This window comes from Saccopteryx bilineata, chromosome X (assembly GCF_036850765.1).
Source record: "Saccopteryx bilineata isolate mSacBil1 chromosome X, mSacBil1_pri_phased_curated, whole genome shotgun sequence".
Classification (NCBI taxonomy): Eukaryota; Metazoa; Chordata; class Mammalia; order Chiroptera; family Emballonuridae; genus Saccopteryx; species Saccopteryx bilineata.
In genome coordinates, this window is record NC_089502.1 from 48,155,119 (window position 1) to 48,164,496 (window position 9,378).

Here is a 9,378-nt window from a genome sequence, read left to right on the forward strand (position 1 = left end):
AAAGAAGAAATAAGTGCAGAGATCAAAAGATATATACAGACAAATGAAAATGACAATACGACATATCAGAATCTATGGGATGCAGCAAAAGCAGTGATAAGACGGAAGTTCATATCACTTCAGGCCTATATAAACAAACAAGAGAGAGCCCAAGTGAACCACTTAACTTCACACCTTAGGAAACTGGAAAAAAAGAACAAAGACAACCCAAAACCAGCTGAAGAAAGGAGATAATAAAAATCAGAGCAGAAATAAATGAATTAGAGAAGAGAAAAACTATAGAAAAAATTAATAGAACAAGGAGCTGGTTCTTTGAAAAGATCAAAAAAATTGACAACCTTCTGACAAGACTTACCAAGCAAAAAAGAGAAAAAATTCATAAAAACAAAATCCAAAATGAAAGAGGAGAAATCACCACAGACATCATAGATATACAAAGAATTATTGTAGAATACTATGAAAAACTTTATGCTACTAAAATCAACAATCTAGAAGAAATAGATAAATTCCTAGAACAACACAACCTTCCTAGACTGAGTCTAGAAGAAGCGGAAAGCCTAAACAGACCAATTAGTGGGGAAGAAATAAACAAAAACTATTAATAACCTCCCAAAAATAAAAGTCCAGGCCCAGAGGGTTATACTAGCGAATTCTATCAAACATTCCAAGACGACGTGGTTCCTATTCTACTCAAAGTCTTCCAAAAAATTGAAGAAGAAGCAATACTTCTAAACACATTTTATGAGGCCAACATAACCCTCATACTGAAACCGGGCAGGGACAGCACAAAAAAGGAAAACTACAGACCAATATCTCTAATGAATACAGATGCTAAAATACTAATCAAAATACTAGCAAATCGAATGCAACAACATATTAAAAAAATAATACATCACGATCAAGTGGGATTCATCCCAGAATCTCAAGGATGGTTCAACATACTTAAAATAATTAACGTAATACACCATATTAACAAAACAAAGAACAAAAACCACATGATCTTATCAATAGATGCAGAAAAGGCATTTCATAAAATACAACACAATTTTATGTTTAAGACGCTCAAAAAATGGGTATAGAAGGAAAATATCTCAACATGATAAAGGCCATATATGATAAACCATCAGCTAACATCATATTAAATGGCACAAAACTGAAGGTTTTCCCCTTTAAATCAGGAACAAGACAAGGTTGTCCATTCTCTCCACTCTTATTTAATGTGGTGCTAGAGGTTCTAGCCACAGCAATCAGACAAGACAAAGAAATAAAAAGCATCCATATTGGAAAAAAAGAAGTAAAGGTATCACTTTTTGCAGACGATATGATCTTATACATCAAAAACCCCAAAGAATCTACAAAAAGACTACTAGAAACAATAGCCAATAAAATAAAGTTTCAGGACACAAAATTAACATACAAAAGTCCACAGCCTTTCTATATGCCAGCAATGAAACATTTGAGAATGAACTCAAAAAAATAATCCCCTTCACGATTGTAACAAAAAAAATAAAATACCTAGGAATAAACATAACAAAGAATGTAAAGGACTTATATAATGAAAACTACAATCCATTGTTAAGGGAAATAGAAAAATGTACAATGAGATGTAAGAATATTTCTTGTTCTTGGATATGAAGAATAAATATAATCAAGATGGCCATATTACCCAAAGCAATATACAAATTTAATGCAATTCCCATCAAACTTCCAATGACATTTTTTAAAGAAATAGAGCAAAAAATCATCAGATTTATATGGAACTATAAAAAACCCCAAATAGCCAAAGCAATCCTAAAGAAAAAGAATGAAGCTGGGGGCATTACAATACCTGACTTCAAACTCTATTATAAGGCCATGACAATCAAAACAGCATGGTATTGGCAGAAAAATAGACACTCAGACCAATGGAACAGAATAGAAAGTCCAGAAATAAAACCACATATATATGGTCAAATAATTTTTGATAAAGGGGCCAACAACACACAATGGAGAAAAGAAAACCTCTTCAATAAATGGTGCTGGGAAAACTGGAAAGCCACATGCAAAAGAATGAAACTGGACTACAGTTTGTCCCCCTGTACAAAAATTAACTCAAAATGGATCAAAGATCTAAACATAAGACCTGAAACAATTAAGTACATAGAAGAAGACATAGGTACTCAACTTATGGACCTGGGTTTTAAAGAGCGTTTTATGAATTTGACTCCACAGGCAAGAGAAGTGAAGGCAAAAATTAATGAATGGGACTACATCAGACTAAGAAGTTTTTGCTCAGCAAGAGAAACTGATAACAAAATAAACAGAAAGCCAACTAAATGGGAAATGATATTTTCAAACAACAGCTCAGATAAGGGCCTAATATCCAAAATATACAAAGAACTCATAAAACTCAACAACAAACAAACAAACAAACAATCCAATAAAAAAATGGGAAGAGGATATGAACAGACACTTCTCCCAGGAAGAAATACAAATGGCCAACAGATATATGAAAAGATGTTCATTTTCTTTAGCTATTAGAGAAATGCAAATCAAAACTGCAATGAGATACCACCTCACACCTGTTCGATTAGCTATTATTAGCAAGACAGGTAATAGCAAATGTTGGAGAGGCTGTGGAGAAAAAGGAACCCTCATCCACTGTTGGTGGGAATGTAAAGTAGTACAACCATTATGGAAGAAAGTATGGTGGTTCCTCAAAAAACTGAAAATAGAACTACCTTATGACCCAGCAATCCCTCTACTGGGTATATACCACCAAAACTCAGAAACATTAATACGTAAAGACACATGCAGCCCCATGTTCATTGCAACATTGTTCACAGTGGCCAAGACATGGAAACAACCAAAAAACCCTTCAATAGAAGACTGGATAAAGAAGATGTGGTACATATACACTATGGAATACTACTCAGCCATAAGAAATGATGACATTGGATCATTTACAACAAAATGGTGGGATCTTGATAACATTATACGAAGTAAAATAAGTAAATCAGAAAACACCAAGAACTGTATTATTCCATACATAGGTGGGACATAAAAATGAGACTAAGAGACATTGATAAGAGTGTGGTGGTTATGGGGGGGGGAGGAAAATTTGGAGGGGGAGGGGCACAAAGAAAACTAGATAGAAGGTGACGGAGAACAATCTCACTTTGGGTGATGGGTATGCAACATAATTGATTGACAAGATAACCTGGACATGTTTTTTTTTTTTTGAACATATGTACCTTGATTAATTGATGTCACCCTAGTAAAATAATTAAAAATGATAATAATAAAAAAGAGACATTTGGATGTTACATATTTAGAAACCTATATAAAATCTGAACTGCATAAATGCAAATTCACATTTGATTTTTGAAGTAAAAATGTTTAAAATTTATATTCAGGTTCATAATCTGTTTTTCTTGAACATTCTCTTTCGAAGGTTTAATTGTGTTTTTTTCTGTTTGTATGTAATAAGTAGATGTAACTTTCATAAAAAAATTTAAAAGAGATATATAGCGATAAATGCATGTTCATATGATGGACAAACTGTCTACATACATTCTTTCAAAATTAATCATAGTTAAACCAAGCAGTTTAAATTTTATCTCATACCGTGTTAATTTTGTTTATTGCTATAGGCACACTTTCCCTTAAAATGATTTGTATGTGAAAATTTTGTTTTTGAAATCTTAATTTTTACTGCTTTGGTTAAGTATATTGAATTTTTGCAAAATATGGTTAGTTTATTTCTAAATTTTAAGTAACTGACTTAAAGTACCATTATTCTAATAGATTTACACTTGATTTAACTATGCTGATCATAAATAGTCATGAAATGAAGCATTATTTGCAATTTAGACAGTTTAAATTTTTTAATTTTCTTTTTTAAAACATACATTGGTAAAATAAAATCAAAATGGTGTTTGTATAACAAACTGCTACCTTATATTGTGTTGAATATTTTACCAATATTAACTAGTAGATATATTTATTTATCAATAAAAATTTGTAGAAGGTTTAATTCTTCTACAGAATCATGAATTACATAGACCTAAGGCTTTCACATTTGGGTGAGCCTAAAACTTGAACAATTAACATTGTAATTTTCAGTGTAAGAGATTTTAGAGATAATAAGGGAAATATAGTTTTTTAATTTAATTGGCTAGTACAGTCAATAAAGTATGTTTATTCATAAAGAAAAAATAATCTCAAAATTTAGAAGGAGAACACATTAAAGTAATATTAAAATGTAGAGAGTAAAGACAATTAACTTGATTGACAAATGTAATGGAAAACTTTTTTAAAAAATCAAATTAAAATAAAGCAAAAGAATAAAACAAAACACAAATTTATTTCATCAAAAACAATGAAATAGTGTTATATATCTAAAGAAAAGAATTAAAACATGTAAGAATATAGTGAACAAATATTCTATCAGAAACTTAGGAATATATTTTAAATATTATAAAAGTGAAATACCAAAAGTAATTAAATGACACTAAGAAAATCATGTGAAACAAGTAATTATAAATAACAACCTGTGAAAAATATTAGCCCCACAAAATACATCCAAAAATAGCTTTATGGGAGAATGATGTTAAGCTAAAGTAACAAATTATTTTATTTCTATTTCTAGAATATTGAAAAAAATTACAGAAAAAGACTAAACACTTCTCAATTGAACTGATAAAACTATAGCTGTAACAGTGGCAAAACTTAATCAATAAACCAATATTACTTCTAAATACCATGTACAAAATATGAATATAATAAAATCAAAGCCATCTAATTGATCTGATCAAAGTTTATTAATGCTTTACAAATAGAATTAATATTATTGCTAACATTAATATAATTTGTTACAAAATTAGATGAGAAGTATATCTTTTTAAGATTACAAAAAAGTATTTGATACAATAACAATAGCTGATTTAAAGAATTTTTCTATATGAAAGAATAAATTTTTCATACTTGTGAAAAGTTTAGTTTTATTTACAATATTTTATCTATACTTATTTTAAAATATTTTATTTTCACTTTGATTAAATAATTCAATATTGTCTATCAGGCATCTATTATTCTATCTTTATCATATGATCAAATTTTCTCTGATAATTCTTTCAGGGTTTTTTTTTTTTGCTTTCAAGGTTTTATAATAAATTCAGGCAAAATAAAATAAAATTTTATGCACTATTTTTTGTAATTAAGACTATTTTAAGATTTTACACAAGACTTCTAAAAAAACACAAAGATTTGGCTTAGTGTTAGATTGTCAGCCTGGCATGTGAATGTCTCACATTCATTTTCCAGTCAGAGCACACTGGAGAAGTGTCCATCTATTTCTTCACCCCTTTTCTCCTCTTTCTATCTTTCTGTTCCTCCCCACAGCCATGGCTCAATTGGTTTCAGTGAGTTGGCCTTGGGAGCTGAGGATGGTTCATAAAACCTGCCTCAGGCACTAAAAGTGGCTCAGTTGCCAAGCAACCAGCAATGGGGGGGAGGGGCAGATGGGCAGAGCATCACCCTGGAGGAAGCTTACCAGTTGGCTCCCTGTCAGGGTGCATGCGGGAGTCTGTCTTTCTGTTTTCCTTCTTCTCACTTAAAAAAAAACCCACAAAGTTTTATTACTTCAATTTCTAAAAAAAAAAAAAGAATCTATAAATAATAAGAATTGTCTGGTATGTTCTTATTTCTTAATCAGATCTATACAAGGTAGGGAAAAAGTAGATTTATAGTTTGGGTTTGTGAAATAGAGATTCTTTTTTTGTGTGTGGCAAAGACAGAGAGAGTCAGGGAAAGGAACGGATAGGGACAGACAGACAGGAAGAGAGAGAGATGAGAAACATCAATTCTTCGTTGCAGCTCCTTAGTTGTTAACTGATTGGTTTCTCATTTGTACTTTGGCCAGGGGCTACAGCAGATCTAGTGATCCCTTGCTCTAGCCAGTGACCTTGGGCTCAAGCTGGTGAGCCTTGCTCAAACCAGATGAGCCCGTGCTCAAGCTGGCAACCTCGGGGTCTTGAACCTGGGTCCTGTACATCCCAGTCTGACGCTCTATCCACTGCGTCACCGCCAGGTCAGGCTTGAGTTTAATTCTTGTATTATTATTATTTATTAATTATTTTATTATTTTCTATACAAAACCTGTAAAACTATTTGTCTCACCCTGTATTTTTGTAAGAACTACGCAGAAAAATTGTAACATTTTAAGCTTGTTTAGTTAAATGTTGTTAATATAAATATTTCAGATACTGTATATTTTATTGAAAGGCTCTGGAGATTGGTCAATGACCTCATTGCCCATATGTTCTTAACCTCAGAAGAAACATTGGTCAAGCCCTTATTAAATATGTATTATAGTACCCAATAAAGAGTTTTACTACTCTCCATTTGATATTGTTGATTACTGTAATTGATTGTAGCTATTCAGGTTCATTATAAAGCAGTACTTTTTTTCTTCTTCTTAGTTATGCTTAAAGACTCTGCATTTTATACAGGTTAGAATTTTTGTCTTTGAGTAAAGGTGACCTCAAAGTCTCACAGAAATAACTGTAACAAATGCACTGGACTATTAACCCTAGAAAAAAAATAGACTTATGAGTGCAGGCATCTGAGATAGCATCAGTTAGACCACCTTCTGAATTTCCAATGGGAAAAAACCCTAGAATTTCTAGAAATAGTGCCAGGTCAGAATCAGATATACTTTATGAAGGTAGACATGCTATTACATTAGATCTAGCAGGATAAGAACTAATTACATAAAACTAAATACACTGACAAGAAAAAAATTTGTCTTTTCCAAGTGAGAGGAGGGAAGATAGAGACAAATTTCTGTACAGGCCCCAACTAAGATCCACCCAGCAACCCTATCTAGGGCTGATGCTCTGCCCATCTGGGACCATGCTCACAACCAAGCTATTTTTAGTGCCTGAAGTGGAGGTCCATGGAATGATCCTCAGTGCATGAGACGATATGCTTTAAACAATGGAGCCATGGCTGCAAGGGGAAGAGATAGAAAGAGAAAGGGAGGAGGGGTGTAGAAACAAATGGTCACTTCTCTTGTGTGCCCTGACTAGGAATCATTCCTGGGACATCCACACACCAGTTCGAGGCTTGGCCAACTGGCCAAGGTTGACAAAAATTTAATTGATGCTCTTTGAAATATTTTTTTATTTATCATGGAATGATTTGGTTTTATTTTTATGTGTATAAGCCTATAAATTTTTTTTGCCTGCTTTTTTTTTTTTCCTTTTGCATTTTTCCGAAGCTGGAAATGGGGAGAGACAGTCAGACAGACTCTCGCATGCGCCCGACCGGGATCCACCCGGCATACCCACCAGGGGCGACGCTCTGCCCACCAGGGGGCAATGCTCTGCCCCTCCAGGGCATCACTCCGCCGCGACCAGAGCCACTCCAGCGCCTGGGGCAGAGGCCAAGGAGCCATCCCCAGTGCCCGGGCCATCCTTGCTCCAATGGAGCCCCGGCTGCGGGAAGGGAAGAGAGAGACAGAGAGGAAGGAGGGGGGGTGGAGAAGCAAATGGGCGCCTCTCCTATGTGCCCTGTCCGGGAATCGAACCCAGGTCCCCCGCATGCCAGGCCGACACTCTACCGCTGAGCCAAGTGGCCAGGGCCTAAGTCTATAATTTTTTAAAATTTATATTTTAAATTATCACAGAATAAAATTTATGAGTTGTTTTATGAATTTTAATACATATGTAGATTGTATATATGTAATATTTAACTTCTATCAACGTGAATATAAGAAACAATTCCATCACACCCTAAAGTCCCTCATGTTATTTTTTTATAGTTACTCTTTTCTCCAACTCCAAACTCTGATAAATATTTGCTTGTTTTCTAAAATTATAGTTATAACTTTTTGCATATATTTTATACATGCAATTTGTCTGATTTCTTTTATTCACTGTAGTGTCTTTGAGATTATTAAAATTAGTTGTTTGCACTAATAATTCACTCTATTTTATTGTTGAATAGGATTCTCTGATATTGATGTGCAACAGTTTATTGTTTACTCACTGATGGACATGTGTGATGTAATGTGAGAACACGTGATTTGCTAAAGGTAGAGTTGCATATTTGAGGTGCCTGAACAAAATATCACAAATAAAATAATATAACAGTTAAAGTATCATAAAATATATTTTTTACTGAAAGAACTGAGTAGCTAGATTCACAGTTGTTTTACTCTGATTTCTCAAAATTGTTTCTCAAGTTTGACCTTATTATTGATTTGAATTTTTCTGGTGATATAAACAGAATAAAATATAAGCATAAAAGACCTGAAACTCAGATGTATAAATCTAATTTTGATTTTCAATCTTTTGTCAAATTTATAGTAATGAGTATTTTTAACAATGTTTATTGAGGATGCATGATAAGAAGTTTGTATTTGGTCAAATTATATTTTAGGCATCTAAGATGCAGCAGAGTAAGTAGATGTTACACTCATCTCCTAAGACCAAACTAAATTTAAGAACAGTTGCAACTAAGGAGTTGCAACTAAATTTAAGAACAATCATGCTGAATAACCAATTAAAACTAAATGAAAAGGAATCTTATAACCAAATATTCACAGAAAAAGCCACATTAAAAATGGTAAGAAGGCAGAGATGCAAAACAGGCTAGCCTCACTCTCATGAGCAATAACTAAGGTTCTGGAGGGACCTCAGACATAAGGGGGTTCCCCTGAAAATTGTGAGACCTAAACCTCAAGCCAGGCTCCCCAGCCCAGAGCACCAGACCAAGGAAAAGACAGTATTTGGTGTAAAAAGCAGCAAAGTTTCTTTCTGCCAAAAAGAAATGTGAGTCCACAGCGATTCAAACACTCTCTTAGAAAATCAACACACAAAATCTCATTCACAGCCAATAACCCTGGGCTTCAGCAGAGGGAAGGTTGAAAAATATTTCAGTGAACACAAAATAAGAAATAAACAAGGAATGAGTTGATTTGCATGTTTATAACATGAGTTTAAATATCACAACCATCATGTTTCCATTAACATGCCAGGATTGCTCATTCCAGAGCAGGCAACAAAAGGCAATACACAATAATAGAATGTTGTTTAAGATGGGGAAACTGAATCAATTTAAATGTTAACTTTTGAGCTATATCCTCATTGACAAAGTATTTTCTTCTTTTTTTCTACTGTGTGTGTGTGTGTGTTTGTGTGTGTGTGTGTTAGGATTAGAGGCTATTCTATCTGTCAGTTGGTCACTTTAGAGGGGCTAAGAGTGAACCATCATAATTGTTACAATTATTTATTTGCTTGAATGTTTTAGTACATCAAAAAGTATCAGGATACAGAGGTAATCTATATGGTATATTTTTGCATTTCCAAGAATTGGCTAATCATTATGGTTAAA